The sequence below is a fragment of the Oncorhynchus tshawytscha genome, linkage group LG03 (genome assembly GCF_018296145.1).
Source record: "Oncorhynchus tshawytscha isolate Ot180627B linkage group LG03, Otsh_v2.0, whole genome shotgun sequence".
Lineage (NCBI taxonomy): Eukaryota > Metazoa > Chordata > Actinopteri > Salmoniformes > Salmonidae > Oncorhynchus > Oncorhynchus tshawytscha.
Window position 1 is genome coordinate 29,765,488 of NC_056431.1, and position 17,480 is coordinate 29,782,967.

The 17,480-nt window shown below is 42.0% G+C and overlaps 1 long non-coding RNA gene across 1 annotated transcript; it reads right to left on the reverse strand.

Moving 5' to 3' along the window:
* Window positions 1-3,904: 3,904 nt before the first annotated feature.
* On the reverse strand, window positions 3,905-5,611 carry LOC112245329. The gene is made up of 3 exons (XR_002952712.1): window positions 5,458-5,611; window positions 4,755-4,785; window positions 3,905-4,353 (listed from the first exon to the last, which is right to left on the reverse strand). It is a non-coding gene; the product is annotated as an uncharacterized LOC112245329 (long non-coding RNA).
* Between the last annotated feature and the right edge of the window lie 11,869 nt (window positions 5,612-17,480).

Consider the following 17,480-nt stretch of genomic DNA (forward strand, 5'->3'; position numbering starts at 1 on the left):
CTCCTGTGGTATATGAGCACACTTGTTTGGTTCAAACTGCCGAACTGAAGCATGCTGAGTGAGGCCTTGAGACAACTTCTCTCTGGACCCTGCAGCTATACCATCTTGTTTTTCTCCTAATTGTTTGCTGTGTGGGAGTGTAACTACTTGTGACAAGGAATCAAGACCGAGATCCTTAAAATGCCCACTTAGAAATGTTTCATGTTTGACAATTCCTTAGAACACAATGTAATTGTACCACAAACAATTCATTTGATGCGTTGTAGCCTATGATGAAATTCATGTGAAATAACAATAATGCAACGGCTGATCTGACTTTCCGTAATGATTGGCTAATGTTGTCTACTGGGGACTGCATGTCTGTATTGGTATACTCGATGTTGCACCTTCATATGTAATTGATCTGACTAGAGCCAACCACTTATTTCTGTATCATTCCTCACTGGCCCACCACAACACAAAACTACAAGCCTCTTCCTGTCTCCACATCCTCTCCCTTCTTCTCCCTCATCCCCCTCTCTTTTCCCACACTCCCTCCCACGCTGCCTGTGCTGTTATTGGTCAATCAGAAGCAGTTCTCCAGAGCATGCTCAGTTAGTCTCCTTGTGGCAGGAAAGTGGAATGGAACAAAGCTTCCCAAACTGGGGTATTCGGGCTATTTTTAGCCGTGCACATCCGTTTCTCCGGGCTCAGGCTCCAAATATAGATCACTGCATCAATGACTCCAAACAAGTCCCCTTCTCCCTGGCTCAAATCCACTTATGCAATGGCCCCCTTGTAGCAGGGAGAGCTGCTTGCACCACTGAGGCAGATCCAATACATGTTCTACTTCTCATCGTTTGTCTTATTCTATGTGTGTCTTAGAAACTTCATAATTTAGAAATGTAATTTCTCTCTCTGTGTGTGTGTGTGTGTTCCTGTAGATCTAGTCTAGTAGGCCAGGTGTATGTGGCGTGCTGGAAATTGAGAGTGGAGTAAGCAGTCCATTTCCATTAGGACGTCAAACACAAATCCAGGAAAACATGTTGAGTGGGACCTAAAGGTTGCAACTGGTATCCTGTCATTCAGCACACAATATAGTTAGGGAAGTGACAAATCACGTAGCCAGTTTGTGTCAGTGCTCCCTAATAGGAGGAAGGTATCACCCTGCACACTGCCCTACCCCATCTGGACAAAAGGAATAGCTATGCTGTTCATTAACTATAGCTCAGCATTCAACACCATAGTACCCTCCAAGCTCATCATCAAGTTGGAGCCTTCACAGGAAGGCCAAAAAGATAATCAAGGACAACAACCACCCAAGCCACTGCCTGTTCACACTGCTACCATCCAGAAGACGAGGTCAGTACAGGTGCATCAAAGCTGGGCCAAGAGACAGATACTGTTTTTCAGTCTCAAGGCCATCAGACTGCTAAACAGCAATCACTAACTCAGAGAGGCTGCTGCCTACATTGAGACCCAATCACTGGCCACTTTAATAAATGGATCACTAGTCAATTTATACAATGCACTCTAAATAATGCCACTTTAATAATGTTTACATATCTTACATTACTCATATCACATGTATATACTGTATTATATACCATCTATTGCACCTTCACCATCGCTCATCCATATACTTACATGTACATATTCTGTCACCCCTTTAGATTTGTGTGTATTAGGTAGTTGTTGGGGAATTGTTAGATTACTTGTTAGATATTATTGTTAGATATTACTGCACTGTCGGAACTAGAAGTACAAGCATTTCGCTACACTCGCATTAACATCTGCTAACCATGTGTATGTGACAAATAAAATGTGATTTGGTATGTACAACGGCCTTGGGTGAAATCATTCAAGACAAGGATCACTTATGTTCTAAATGTGTTACCGTCATAAAACTCAGTAGAAACAGCAGCCTGTTTGTATCTCAGCTGCCACATCTATTTACATTAGCCTAGGGAGAAGGGTAATAATGTCACTCACCACCAAAGATGAAAGTCTCAATGAAAGCACCTTCTGGCAATTACAAGACAACCAATATTTTTTTTCACCAAGAGGACCATTCAATTCACAGATTTTAATAAATCAGATGGATGTTTAGAGTATATGGGGAAAGAAAATCTTTAAGGTGTAAAAAAAAAAATTGCTTTCCCTTCTTCTATTGCTACCCACATGGATGAATATCCCCTCTCCTTTCTTTACATTAATATTGTGAATTGAGATGCTGCTGTGGGACGGATGGGTCAGTGGAGCAGCTGGTCCGTGGGAGGAAGAACTTAATCAGGCCTATATTGTGGATCAGCTGTGTCTTTCTGCACTTTGTCATTCCAAATTGGCTTTCCAAATGTATCCAGAGCCTGGGGAGGCTTTGACATGCTAATGTAGTGTTTGCGGCAGTGGGCTCACCACACACTCCTCTTAACCCAGAGCTTTAGATTACTACTGCCCCTGAAGGTACGCTACAACAAGGTGGGACGGGACAAAGCAGGCCCACCGTTAAGCGCAGACTGATGTGAGGCACAAAGTCAGGAATTATGGAAATAACTCTCGGTTTCTGACATCACCCTTCAAGCAATACGATTATGTTGAAGAAACATAGCTACCTCATAATTGATCATTAAATAATTTAGACCATACCTCTAGCTTTAAATCTGTAGAAGTACCAGTAAGTTGTTATTTTGATAAGTTGCTCGATGTTAAGTGTGAGGGCATATAAGAACAGTAAATTCCTACTCTGATGAGATGAGAGCTATGTTGCTGGTGCTGTCTGGCCATCCAGGCAAAGAGAACTGAATTCAGTTCAATTGTGGCCACAATATTTGTACCTCATCACCTCTCTGGCCATTTCAGTTGCTGAATTTAAAAAAAGGAGAAAACACCACAGCTCCATTGAACTGGTCTTGGGCACGGCTGTGTGGCAGATGTCGTTAAAAGATCACCAGCAACCTCCCATAGCACAAACTATGCAGTCAATTCGCCTACAATGTTTTTACAATCCAGCGTACAACTCCGCATATTTGTATTTTGCTCATTTTGAGGGAGGAAAGCCAAGCCAATAGTATTTTTACTGCAACACACAGCAACTACAAAAGCACACTAGCACAGGAAGTGATATCAATATACTATAGCCTGAAGCTGAGAGAGAGAGAATTGCTGACACCCCTAGCTGCCCACGCTGGCTGCTGCTGTGAAGGGAACTGGTAGCTGTTTGCGACCACACACACAGAGTGCACTAAGCATGTAAACACAGGATTTACCCATGCCCTCTTCATTGTTCTCAGCATATCTGGAGGACCTGGCTAGGACCATGGCAATGACAGCCCACAGCCCGCCCACAGTGGCCAGGGCAGCACAGGTTGCCCCACTTTTGCCTGTCTATTGTTTACAGGGTATATTTGTTTTGAACAGGGGGTTTATTCAGACTACACTCCTTTTGAACATTGCCGTCTCACCTGCTGTCTACAACAGCATCTATAAAAAAAATGGAGTGGAAGAAATCACTCACTGTGTTAATGCATGGGGCATCGTGATGATTTATGAGAAACAACAAATAAACACACTTATTATATTTGGACACTTCCCAATCATTATATGAACACTGCTTCTTTTCACAAACTTTTCATTAATTGGTGGATAATGCATATTCTTTTCTAAAGTCTGCAAAGACTCATAGTATTTTAATCGAATTCGAAAATCTTTACAACGATGCGATTCCACCTCCATGAATTTACCACCAGAGTACCATCACCTGGAATTGCAGAAAGAAAACAGGGAGAGAACAGAGAGAAAACAGAAAGGCTCCACAACAAATAATGACCTCATCTTCCATCTGTGGGCTGCTGCAGGGAGGAGACCCCTTCAACCTGGCCACGGCAGTCTGTCACTGTCAGAAGTTGAGTGTAGCTGGTGCATGAAGTCAGGCACAGGAGAGCAAAATGAGTGAGCAACGTACTTTACTCAAAAAATAAAGGCATACGGTAAACAAAATACACTTGACCAAATACCAACAGTAAATATTACGCACGGGTGAACACAGCACCCAGTCAAAAAGCCAGCCATCATGAACCGAACTGAACATAGAAATAATACGCACAACAAACATGGGGGACACAGAGGGTTAAATACATGAACATGTAATTGGATAATGAAAACCAGGTGTGTAGAAAAAATAGACAAAACCTATAGAAAATGAAAGATGGATCAGCGATGGCTAGAAGGCCGGTGACGTCGACCGCCGAACACCGCCCGAACAAGGAGAGGGACCGACCTCGGCGGAAGTCGTGACAGTCGCTCCATCTTCCTGGTGACATCTGCTTCTGGGTGACCAGGAGATGAATGCACCACCAGCAGAATGGGCACCATATACTGACAACACACAGGCCACAACATGAGCAATGACGGCTTAGTCCAGTCACATTATTAGTCAAGTAAAATGCAAACTAACCTATCCCTAATAATTCCAGTTATAGTAGATACACTTTGATTAATGATACCTTGCTGATAATGGTTATGCTTATAGCAGATCTTCTGAAAGAGGGAAAGTAATGTTTATATTCTACTAACTGACATAAATATGGTTCAGTACGTCATTGTTTGTTTAATTGAATAGCATCCCCTTTCAAACCTGAGCAGATGTGTGTAATACTGTAAGAGTAGAAGTTGACACACAGGTGGAGAATCTAAACATCTCATGCACATCACAACCCTGTGTCATGGTTAATTTCCATAGAAATGTAGTGTCATTGTCCTGTATATCGCTTACTTACATAATTACTGTGGAACCAGGCATAAAGATTCCTGTTTTCAGTGTGGTGTCCAGTGAGTGGAGGGATAGAGGGCAGAAAGAGAAATTCAGGTTAGAAAACAGGACATCCACATGTACATGAGAGAAGAACCAAAAGGTTGAGGTTGTGGCAACCTTCAATGTTTACCTGAACGCTGCTGAATTTTTTATTTATTTTTTGGTTCCTAGAAACAAGGCACTCCCCTCTCAAGGAATTGTATTGATGTAGAATAGATAAACACTGTCCTGTGTCTGGGTTCCTTTAATCCTCAGACTTAACACAGCCTCCTCAAATTCCACGGACAACCCCCAAGCATGCACACACACACGCACGCCCAAATAAATTCACACACACACCAACCCTAACACACCTGCTACTGTATGTCTGTGAAATGTGGAATCAGCATAACTCTTCTGCATAAATTCTTCTGACTAACACCTCCCACCACATGAACACACATACTCTCTTGCCGACCCCCTGCAATTAATGTGAAATCACATCCATAAAACAATCCCCCAATGGACAAATTTGATAGCACCAGCCATTACACATATGACCAATAAATACACCATTAAATCACAACAAGGACACACACACTAAAAACAGCACATCATCAATAAAAATAAAAATTTGTGTTAAAAAGCCTCATAGTATATGGTAAAAAGGACATGTGGAAACATCATACCCATTTCTCTTATGCCCCTACCGCCATTTCAAATAGCTGAGGACTGCATTCTCTCGCTGTTGCTCTGTTGTTGTTTTTACATGTCTTATGTGCAAATGCACTCTTATGTAAGAGACAATTAACCAACAGCTCTCCTCAGTGGAGAGTGATCACACAAGCGCATTCCAAGCTAGTCTGGCAGCAAAGGAGAGAGAGCAAGAGAGAGGAAACATGAGTTTGAGTCAACAGTCCAAGAGGCTGTGTCTGGTCAGATTATAGAAAGAATGCAAAGGATCCTTCATTGAGCACACTTTTTAGACCAGCGATGGGCAACTTTGATTGGGGTGAGGGCAGTGGAGACCCGCCATTCAGGACAGGTTTATTAACTCAATGATTTTATTTATTACATTGCTTGCAAACTGATATGTAATATGTATTGATATGCAAAACAGTGAACAACAACAACAAAAATGAGACATATTTTTTTATTCATTATTTTTGCATGTTATTTTGGCATTGATACGTGTCACATATCAGTTTGCAAACAGTGTAAAAAATAAATACAATTATTGAGTTAATAAAGCTGCCTACAAACATGGTCTCTTTTTCTCCTTTCTTGAGTGAGGCAGCTCCAAAATGTAGGTGTTTCAGCCTAGCTCAGCGCTTTCTGTGGTGGTGGTGGGGCAGCCATCGGAAAATACGGAGTGTAGGGGTTGGTAATGTTCTCTAGTTGCGCCGTGATTGGCTCAGTGTTCTGTCACTCATGGAAAATTCAAGTCCCTTGGGTGCTGCCATGCGTATTGGTGCTCATCGGCCATTGGACATAAACATTACACAAGTTGGAAATCGCAAATTCAGCAATGAGTGGTTTGGAAGGAACCATTGTCTAACTGCAAGCATTGCAAAGCAATCACTAGCCTGCTATTCATTGGAGTAGGAGTGTGGTCCAAGTCTGGTTTTAAGGGTCTCTTTTCCAAACATTCAACATTGGCCATGCTGTTGTTCCAGCATGACTTCTCACCCGCGTTCAAAACAACTAAAAACTCGGAACTGGGAAATCTCAGTCTTCAGTGATTTCAAGACAACTGGGAACTAACTCCAAATGGGAAAATATGTTTTGAACTGTCATCCAAGTCAGGAACTTGGGCCTCTTTCCAGAGCTCCGACCTGAAGATCACTGATGTCATGATTCAACTTAGTTTTTTCCCCGAGTTCCCAGTTGTCTTGAAAGCACCATAAATCCTGAGAATGTCAGACGTTGATGAAAATTTCCCACAAAAGGACCACCACGTCACCTTCCTGTTCAAGTGAGCACAGCACAACAAGTCCAAAAATGTCTTGTATGCTGCTGCATAAATTCTGTATTATGCCAGGGATATATGTGTACTGTAGCTAAGAAGGTAAAACTACATTTATGTTGTGTAGTAAGCTGTTAGTAGCCCATGTGCTTCCCCCTAATAATTGGTCCCTTTTCCCCTCATAACAGCCTACTGTTCTGACTTGGTGGTGCACATGTAGCCTATAGCCTGTTTTAGAGAAATGTCATCATCCAATATTGTAAGAGCTTTCATTGACTGACTATATGCCCCCTTAATTTATCCTACGGTTCTGTCTTGGTGGGAGAACAACAGGGAGAATACTGTAAGAACGGCCCATGTTCTGAATTCTGTCACTGTACATTTCAAAAGTGCTGAACAAATACTGTAGATATATGGACCACGTCCGCTCATTATTCAAAATTACAGAAAGCCTCTTATCCACTCGTCGTCCCTTCATGCTATAGTTTGTACATCTCAATTGTCAGTAGAAACCAAATGTGTACAAGCAAGTCAGCTATGTTTTTTTTAAAGGCAGTAAATGAGGCTGAATGAACTGTTTTGCTGCCAGACAAGGCTACTCTGATACCGCTGATAGCCAGGTGTAGCAGTGGTAAGGTGTTGGGACTGCTGTTGGGACAGCTTTATCTAGGCCATAACAGGTTGTGGGCACCGTTTGTTATCGTTATAGTGCAATTAACGTATAGTTTAGTGTTGTGTTGTGTAGGGGCTTTGCTGGAATGCATAATTTTTGTTGTTGTTGAGTTTGCACCAACCAAGATTTACATGCTAAAATCGACACTTGTTGGGGGCCACAAACAAATCGGAACTCATCATAACGGGCCGCAGTGGGTGATGAGTAGGTCTGCGTACTCACATCCATACCCCAAACATTCAGAGAACTGATTTGGGAAGTTAAGTAATTTAACTCTCAACTAAATTACATTTACCTCTAGCCCTAGCCTTTTGAGGGCCCACCACCTAGCGGACAAAACATTTCACTGGCCTGTTTTGCTGCCATAGAGATTTTTTTTTGTAGATTCATGTTAAGTTCCTGCAATGCTACACATTTTGCCATGAGACGGAGAGAAAATGTAGCAATTTTATAACAAATTCTTCTCATTTTGCCATGAACAAATATATATATTTAACCTTTTATATAACTAGTGTCGGGACGTGACTATCATTAATGTGATGACTGTTATCTTATCAAATCAATTAATAACTTCTTGAGGCTAGGGGGCAGTATTTTGACATCCGAATGAAAAGCTTGCCCAAAGTAAACTGCCTGCTACTCAGGCCCAGAAGCTAGGATATGCATATAATTTCTACATTTGGATAGAAAACACTCTGGAGGTTCTAAACTGCTAGAATAATGTCTGTGAGTATAACAGAACTGATTAGGCAGGCAAAACCCCGAGCTCAATCCGTCCAGGGAAAATGTTTTTGGGGTCATTGTGTTTACCAATTATTTCTATGGGAAGCCCTATTTATAAGGAACCTGGTTGCAGTTCCTATGGCTTCCACTAGATGTCAACAGTCTTTAGAAATTGTTCAATGTTTTTCTTTTGAGAAATGAAGAAGTAGGGCTGTTCTTTGTAAGTGTCACTCCAGGTGGACTCTACTGTTTTGGTGCGCGTGAACTGGAACGCGCTTCACATTGTTTTTATCTGGTGTTGGAAACAGTTTATTCCGTCTTAAATTTTATAGATTATTTACATTTTAGGATACCTGAGGTTGGATTAGAAACGTTGTTTGAAATGTTTGGACCAAGTTTACAGGTCATTTATTAGATACTTTGTAGTCATGTTGGGTCAAGTTAGAACCTGTGTGTTTCTGAATCAAACGAGCCAAATAAATTGACATTTTGGGGATATAAAGAAGGAATTTATCGAACAAAACAACCATTCTCTTCAAAGGTAAAGCATTTATTATATGGCTATTTCTGACTTTTGTGTCTCGCCTGCCTGGTTGAATTTTTTTAAATATTTGTATGCGGGGCGCTGTCCTCAGACCATAGTCTGCTTTCACCGTAAAGCCTTTTAGAAATCTGATACAGCTGCTGGATTAACAAGAAGTTAAGCGTTATTTTGATGTATTACACATATATTTTTGTGAATGTTGAATATTGATATTCCTGTAGTTTGAATTTGGCGCGTTGCCAATTCACTGGATGTTGTCAAATCAATCCCGCTAAAGGGATTGGCGCGTGAAGGGACCCATAATTAACTATGTTTAATTATTACGTGATTAAATTAATCATGTAACAATTAACTCATTAGCAATCTTGGGGCACCACGGGAAAAGTTATTTAATGAGTTACTATCTCCCGATTTAAACTCTAAAGATATAAATATCTATTACATACAGTGCCTTGCGAAAGTATTCGGCCCCCTTGAACTTTGCAAACTTTTGCCACATTTCAGGCTTCAAACATAAAGATATAAAACTGTATTTTTTTGTGAAGAATCAACAACAAGTGGGACACAATCATGAAGTGGAACGACATTTATTGGATATTTCAAACTTTTTTAACAAATCAAAAACTGAAAAATTGGGCGTGCAAAATTATTCAGCCTCTTTACTTTCAGTGCAGCAAACTCTCTCCAGAAGTTCAGTGAGGATCTCTGAATGATCCAATGTTGACCTAAATGACTAATGATGATAAATACAATCCACCTGTGTGTAATCAAGTCTCCGTATAAATGCACCTGCACAGTGATAGTCTCAGAGGTCCGTTAAAAGCGCAGAGAGCATCATGAAGAACAAGGAACACACCAGGCAGGTCCGAGATACTGTTGTGAAGAAGTTTAAAGCCGGATTTGGATACAAAAAGATTTCCCAAGCTTTAAACATCCCAAGGAGCACTGAGCAAGCGATAATATTGAAATGGAAGGAGTATCAGACCACTGCAAATCTACCAAGACCTGGCCGTCCCTCTAAACTTTCAGCTCATACAAGGAGAAGACTGATCAGAGATGCAGCCAAGAGGCCCATGATCACTCTGGATGAACTGCAGAGATCTACAGCTGAGGTGGGAGACTCTGTCCATAGGACAACAATCAGTCGTATATTGCACAAATCTGGCCTTTATGGAAGAGTGGCAAGAAGAAAGCCATTTCTTAAAGATATCCATAAAAAGTGTTGTTTAAAGTTTGCCACAAGCCACCTGGGAGACACACCAAACATGTGGAAGAAGGTGCTCTGGTCAGATGAAACCAAAATTGAACTTTTTGGCAACAATGCAAAACGTTATGTTTGGCGTAAAAGCAACACAGCTCATCACCCTGAACACACCCTATCCCCACTGTCAAACATGGTGGTGGCAGCATCATGGTTTGGGCCTGCTTTTCTTCAGCAGGGACAGGGAAGATGGTTAAAATTGATGGGAAGATGGATGGAGCCAAATTCAGGACCATTCTGGAAGAAAACCTGATGGAGTCTGCAAAAAAGACCTGAGACTGGGACGGAGATTTGTCTTCCAACAAGACAATGATCCAAAACATAAAGCAAAATCTACAATGGAATGGTTCAAAAATAAACATATCCAGGTGTTAGAATGGCCAAGTCAAAGTCCAGACCTGAATCCAATCGAGAATCTGTGGAAATAACTGAAAACTGCTGTTCACAAATGCTCTCCATCCAACCTCACTGAGCTCGAGCTGTTTTGCAAGGAGGAATGGGAAAAATGTCAGTCTCTCGATGTGCAAAACTGATACAGACATACCCCAAACGACTTACAGCTGTAATCGCAGCAAAAGGTGGCGCTACAAAGTATTAACTTAAGGGGGCTGAATAATTTTGCACGCCCAATTTTTCAGTTTTTGATTTGTTAAAAAAGTTTGAAATATCCACTAAATGTCGTTCCACTTCATGAATGTGTCCCACTTGTTGTTGATTCTTCACAAAAACATACCGTTTTATATCTTTATGTTTGAAGCCTGAAATGTGGCAAAAGGTCGCAAAGTTCAAGGGGGCCGAATACTTTCGCAAGGCACTGTAAATAACAGTCAATTATTAATTATTATTACCTCATGTCAGTCTCATTCTGAATGTCGTTGACTTCATAAATCTGCACGAACCCTAGTCTAAAGGATGATTCAGTGATACACAAATTGGCTTAATTATTTATTTACTACCTAACTAAATAATCACACAGAATTACATAAACATACACACAGTATAGATTATATTGATTACTAACATAATGCAGTCAGAAGTCCCTAGAGGACTAACAAAGCATGACAGTTTGGTTATAACAAAATGGAGGATTCAGAAAGAGAGGGAAGGGGAGAGACAAAGCAATTCAACAATTGGGACATTTGTAAGCTACACTCACAGAAAGACAAATACTTCACACCCTAATAACCGCTCATTCAGAAAAAGAATGCAATACATAAACTAGGCAAAAAAATAAACGTCCCTTTTTCAGGACCCTGTCTTTCAAAGATAATTCGTAAAAATCCAGATATTCATTGTAAAAGGTTTAAACACTGTCTCCTATGCTTGTTCAATGAACCATAAAAAATGTATGAACATGCACCTATTGAACGGTCGTTAAGACACTAACAGCTTACAGACGGTAGGAAATGAAGGACACAGTTATGAAAACTTAGGACACTGAATTTGAAAATCACCAAAAGAACATGCCCAGGGTCCCTGCTCATCTGCGTGGATGTGCCTTAGGCATGTTGCAAGGAGGCATGAGGACTGCAGATGTGGCCAGGGCAATAAATTGCAATGTCCGTACTGTGAGACGCCTAAGACAGCACTACAGGGAGACAGGACAGACTGCTGATCATCCTCGCAGTGGCAGTCCACGTGTAACAACACCTGCACAGGATCGGTACATCCGAACATCACACCTGCGGGACAGGTACAGGATGGCAACAACAACTGCACGAGTTACACCAGGAACGCACAATCCCTCCATCAGTACTCAGACTGTCCTCAATAGGCTGAGAGAGGCTGGTCTGAGGGCTTGTGGGCCTGTTGTAAGGCAGGTACTCACCAGACATCACCGGCAACAAAGTCGCCTATGGGCACAAACCCACCATCGCTGGACCAGACAGGACTGGCAAAAAGTGCTCTTCACTGACGAGTCTCCATTTTTCTCACCAGGGGTGGTGGTCGGATTCACGCTTATCGTTGAAGGAATGAGCATTACACCGAGGCCTGTACTCTGGAGCGGGATCGATTTGGAGGTGGAGGGTCCGTCATGGTCTGGGGCCGTGTGTCACAGCATCATCGGACTGAGCTTGTTGTCATTGCAGGCATATGACAATGCCACCAATGCTGCTCGTTCTGTGTGTGATTTCCTGCAAGACAGGAATATCAGTGTTCTGCCATAGCCAGTGAAGAGCCCAGATCTCAATCCCATTGAGCACGTCTGGGACCTGTTGGATCAGAGGGTGAGGGCTAGGGCCATTCCCCCCGAAATGTCCAGGAACTTGCCGGTGCCTTGGTGGAACAGTGGGGTAACATCTCACAGCAAGAACTGGCAAATCTGGTGCAGTCCATGAGGAGGAGATGCACTGCAGTACTTAATGCAGCTGGTGGCCACACCAGATACTGACTGTTACTTTTGATTTAGACCCCCCCTTTGTTCAGGGACACATAATTCAATTTCTGTTTGTCACATGTCTGTGAAACTTGCTCAGTTTATGTCTCAGTTGTTGAATCTTGTTATGTTCATACAAATATTTAGACATGTTAAGTTTGCTGAAATTAAATGCAGTTAAAACCTCTACTGACTCCCCATCCCGCATGCGGGAGCGTAATCATCGCCTGACACTAATTAGCATAACGCAACGGACATAAATATCCCTAGAAAATATTCCTATTCATGAAAATCACAAATTAAATATATTGAGACACAGTTTAGCCTTTTGTTAATCACCCTGTCATCTCAGATTTTCAAAATATGCTTTACAGCCAAAGCTAGACAAGCATTTGTGTAAGTTTATCGATAGCCTAGCATAGCATTTTGTCCAGCTAGCAGCAGGTAACTTGGTCACGGAAATCAGAAAAGCAATCAAATTAAATCGTTTACCTTTGATGAGTTTCGGATGTTTTCACTCACGAGACTCCCAGTTAGATAGCCAATGTTCCTTTTTTCCCCAAAATATTATTTTTGTAGGCGAAATAGCTCCATTTGTTCTTCACGTTTGTTTGAGAAATCGCCCGGAAATTGCAGTCACAAAAACGGCGAAACATATTTCAAATTAGCTCCATAATATCGACAGAAACATGGCAAACGTTGTTTAGAATCAATCCTCAAGGTGTTTTTCAAATATCTATTCGATAATATATCCGTCGGGACAATTCGTTTTTCAGTAGGACCGATTGGAGTAATGGCTACCTCTGTATTTTACTCGAGAGTCACCCTGGGAGCCATCAGGTGACCACTTACGCAATGTAGCCGCCTACGGCTATTCTTCAACATAAATGCGTAAAACTATGTCACAATGCTGTAGACACCTTGGGGAATACGTAGAAAGCGTAAGCTGATTGATAGCACATTCACAGCTCAATAGGGACTCATTGGAACGCAGTGCTTTCAAAATATGGGGCACTTCTGGATTGGATTTTTCTCAGGCTTTTGCCAGCAACATCAGTTCTGTTATACTCACAGACAATATCTTTACAGTTTTGGAAACGTTAGAGTGTTTTCTATCCTAAGCTGTCAATTATATGCATATTCTAGCATCTTGCCCTGACAAAATATCCCGTTTAGAACGGGAACATTTTTTTCCAAAAATGAAAATACTGCCCCTAGTCGCAACAGGTTTTAACAGTGAGAGGACGTTTCTTTTTTTGCTGAGTTTATTTACGCGTAGATGTCTGTCTGTCTTTGTCGTCTCTCTGTTGAAACCACTCAATCCGACTATGGCGAGTAGTTCGATGTAAGTCTCTGGTTTGTCCACCAGAGTTCACAATGTCCTTTGTAGTTGTAGTAGGTTATTTTGTCCTGGAGTGTCCCGTTAGATTAATCCTTCAGATGTCTTCCGCTCTCGTCTTCGTTAGACTGGATCCTTTAAATGTTCCACATGCGGTGGTCTTTGGTCAAGTTTACTAGACTAAAGTACTCAATACAGCTGCAGACTGAATGCTCCAATGTAGTCTATCTTCTTCACTCAAGAGTTTCAGAGTCTTACCATTTTCTGGTCTGGTAGTTTTAAACCATTTGTCAGCCGTGTACCCACCACTCCACGCTGTCTGGTCTGTATTTAAATTTCAAAGTATTCCGCTCGCGCTGCAGGTATACTGGTCTGTAGAGATTTAACTATTTCAACATGTGGATGATTCTCATGTTCTCTGGCCTCAATGTTTGATTATTCAGGGTACAGCTAGGACCACTTTACACACGGGCAGCAACCTGGCATATTTTGGTCTAATATGTTAATTATTCAGCAAGTTCTTGAAGCACCCGACTTGGAGGGCGGTTCTAACACCTTGCATCAATGTCTGTGCAGATGTGGACGTGGTTATTGACTTGGCAAAAGTTTATATGAAAAACATTTAAAGGCTAAAATCACATTGATATCTTTTCACAAATAGTTCCATATTTAATCATATACGTTTTACAACATTTAGATGTAAATCTGGTAACTCGGGTGTGACTACTTTCAGAGTTACAGTTATCTTGTTATACCATCCATAATGACATCACAAAATGCTAATTGATATGACATGATTATTGTTTCGATTCCCACCAACCATTTCCCACATTCTTTATGTTAGAAATATTGTTTCAATGTCCAATATTTTGATGTTAAAATACTGGCAAGTATCTCTCTGTTGTAACACTCAGACATTCCATTCTCAATACTGCAAAGGCAAGAGAGTGAAAGTTTACGACCGGTGGTTAAGTCATAAAACCAGCCCAACTTCTCCCCCTTCCTCTCTGATGGGAGAGAGAGGGAGGGGGGGAATTTCTTTGATCCTCACCCAGGAGCGGGAGTCATGACACTAGGCATGTCAGGTAAGAACAAATACTTATTTACCATGACGGCATACCCTTGCCAAACTCTAACCTGGACGACGTTGGGCCAATTGTGCGCCACCCTATGGGACTCCCAATCACGGCCGCTTGTGATACAGCCTGGAATCGAGCCAGGGTCTGTAGTTTTATTTATTTAATTTAACCTTTATTTAACTAGGCAAGTCAGTTAAGAACAAATTCTTATTTACAATAACTGCCTACCATGTCCAAACCTTAACCCAGACGATGCTGGGCCAATTGTGTGCCGCCCTATGGGACTTCCAATCCCAGTCGGTTGTGATACAGTCTGGAATCAAACCAGGGTCTGTTGTGACGCCTCTAGACCTGAGATGCAGTGTCTTAGACTGCTGTGCCACTCAGGAGCTCTATCTATATAAGGTCCCACAGTTGACAGTGCATGTCAGAGCAAAACCCAAGCCAAGAGGTCGAAGGAATTGTCGGAGAGATCCGAGACAGGATTGTGTCGAGACACAGATCTCTAGAAGGGTACCAAAACATTTCTGCAGCATTGAAGGTCCCTAAGAACACAATGGCCTCCATCATTCTTAAATGGAAGAAGTTTAGAAACACCAACACTCTTCCTAGAGCTGGCTGCCCCCGTCCAAACTGAGCAATCGGGGGAGATGGTCCCCCCAATGGTCACTCTGACAGAGCTACAGAGTTCCCCTGAAAAGATGGGAGGACCTTCCAGAAGGACAACCATCTCTGCAGCACTCCACCAATCAGGCCTTGATAGTAGAGAGGCCAGATGGAAGTCACATGACAGCCCGCTTGGAGTTTGCCAAACGGCACCTAAAGGGCTCAGACCATGAGAAACAAGATACTCTGGTCTGATGAAACCAAGATTGAACTATTTTGCCTGAATGCCAAGCATCACATCTGGCGGAAACCTGGCACCATCCCTACGGTGAAGCATGGTGGTGGCAGCATCATTCTGTGGGGATGTTTTTCAGCGGCAGGGACTAGGAAACTAGTCAGGATCGAGGGAAAGAGGAACAGGGCAAAATACAGAAAGATCATTGATGAAAAGTTTCTCCTGGGAGCTCAGGACCTCAGACTTGGGCGAAGGATCACCTTCCAATAGGACAACGAGCCTAAGCATACAGCCAAGATGCAGGAGTGGCTTTGGGACAAGTCTCTGAATGTCCTTGAGTGGCTCAGCCAGAGCCCGGACTTGAATACAATTGAACAAGCCTGGAGATACCTGCAAATAGCTGTGCAGCAATGCCCCCCATCCAACCCGACAGAACTTGAGAGGATCTGCAGAGAAGAATGGGAGAAACTCCCCAAATACAGGTGTGCCAAGCTTGTTGCGTCATACCCAAGAGACTCGAGGCTGTAATCGCTGCCAAAGGTTCTTCAACAAAGTACTGATTAAAGGGTCTGAATAAGTATGCAAATGTAATATCAGTTTTTATTTTTTATAAATTTGCAAACATTTCTAAAAACCTGCTTATGCTTTGTCATTATGGGGTATAGTGTTTAGATTGATGATGAAAGAAAAACGATTTAATCCATTTTAGAATAAGGCTGTAATGTAACAAAATGTGGAAAAAGTCAAGGGGTCTGAATACTTTCTGAATACACTCTATTTAGCAGATGTTATTGCGGGTGTAGCGAAATGCTTGTGTTCTTAGCTCCAACAGTCAAGTAGTATATAACAATTCACACAAATCTAAAAGTAAAATAAATATATAAATATTAGGATGAGCAATGTCAGAATGACATTGACTAAAATACATTAGTATACTGTATATACATATGAAATGAGTAAAGCAGTATGTAAACATTATTAAAGTGACCAGTGATTCCATGATTCCATATATAGGGCAGCAGCCTCTAAGGTGCAGGCTAGTGATGGCTATTTAACAGACTGATGGACTTGAGCTAGAAGCTGTTTTTCAGTCTCTCGGTCCCAGCTTTGATGCACCTGTACTGACCTCACCTTCTGGATGATAGCGGGGTAAACAGGCCGTGGCTCGGGTGGTTGATGTCCATTTTGGCCTTCCTGTGACATCGGGTGCTGTAAGTGTCCTGGAGGGAATGCAGTGTGCTCCTTGGTGATGCGTTGGGCAGAACGCAAGTTGCCCATTCCTCCTCTAGACTGCCATAAACAGCAGTGCTAAAGATGATCAGGGGGTAGGGGGTCTAATATAATCTAAATTAGATAATAAGGTGACGATAAGGTGAGAATATTTTGCAGCATGTATGTAAGGGAAAGGCAGGAGACACTTAGTTTCCGTTGATCAATAGCTTTTTGTCTGTTGCTCCATGCGACAAAAGACAATTGATGTATTTAATAATTTCCTGGAATGCTCTCACAGTTCCCGTGTCATCCCATGCATTTCTTTGACCTCTGTCTCTCTACTAGTCTGCGTTACGTTAAGGCTGTTATAGCCCTCCAGTGTCAGTCTCGGACACTAAGGCTCAAACCAACCACATCTTTGGCTCTGTAGGGTCATGTTCCTAACATTCCTATGTCCATGTGACCTGTAGTAGAAACCGCCCAAGAAGTCAAGCCCTCCATTGTCCTACTCTTTCTCATGAACACTTCTCATGGAAGGAACAGGCCGAGACGAGGCTCAGATACTGGAGATAGATCCTCTATTGATAAGGCCTACCAAAATAGAAAACTCCCATTGTGTACTACTGTAGCTCCTTTGTGCGTGTAATGGAGTGGGAAAAAAGGCTCATGAGGTTCAGAGGAGCTGTGACGAAATAAA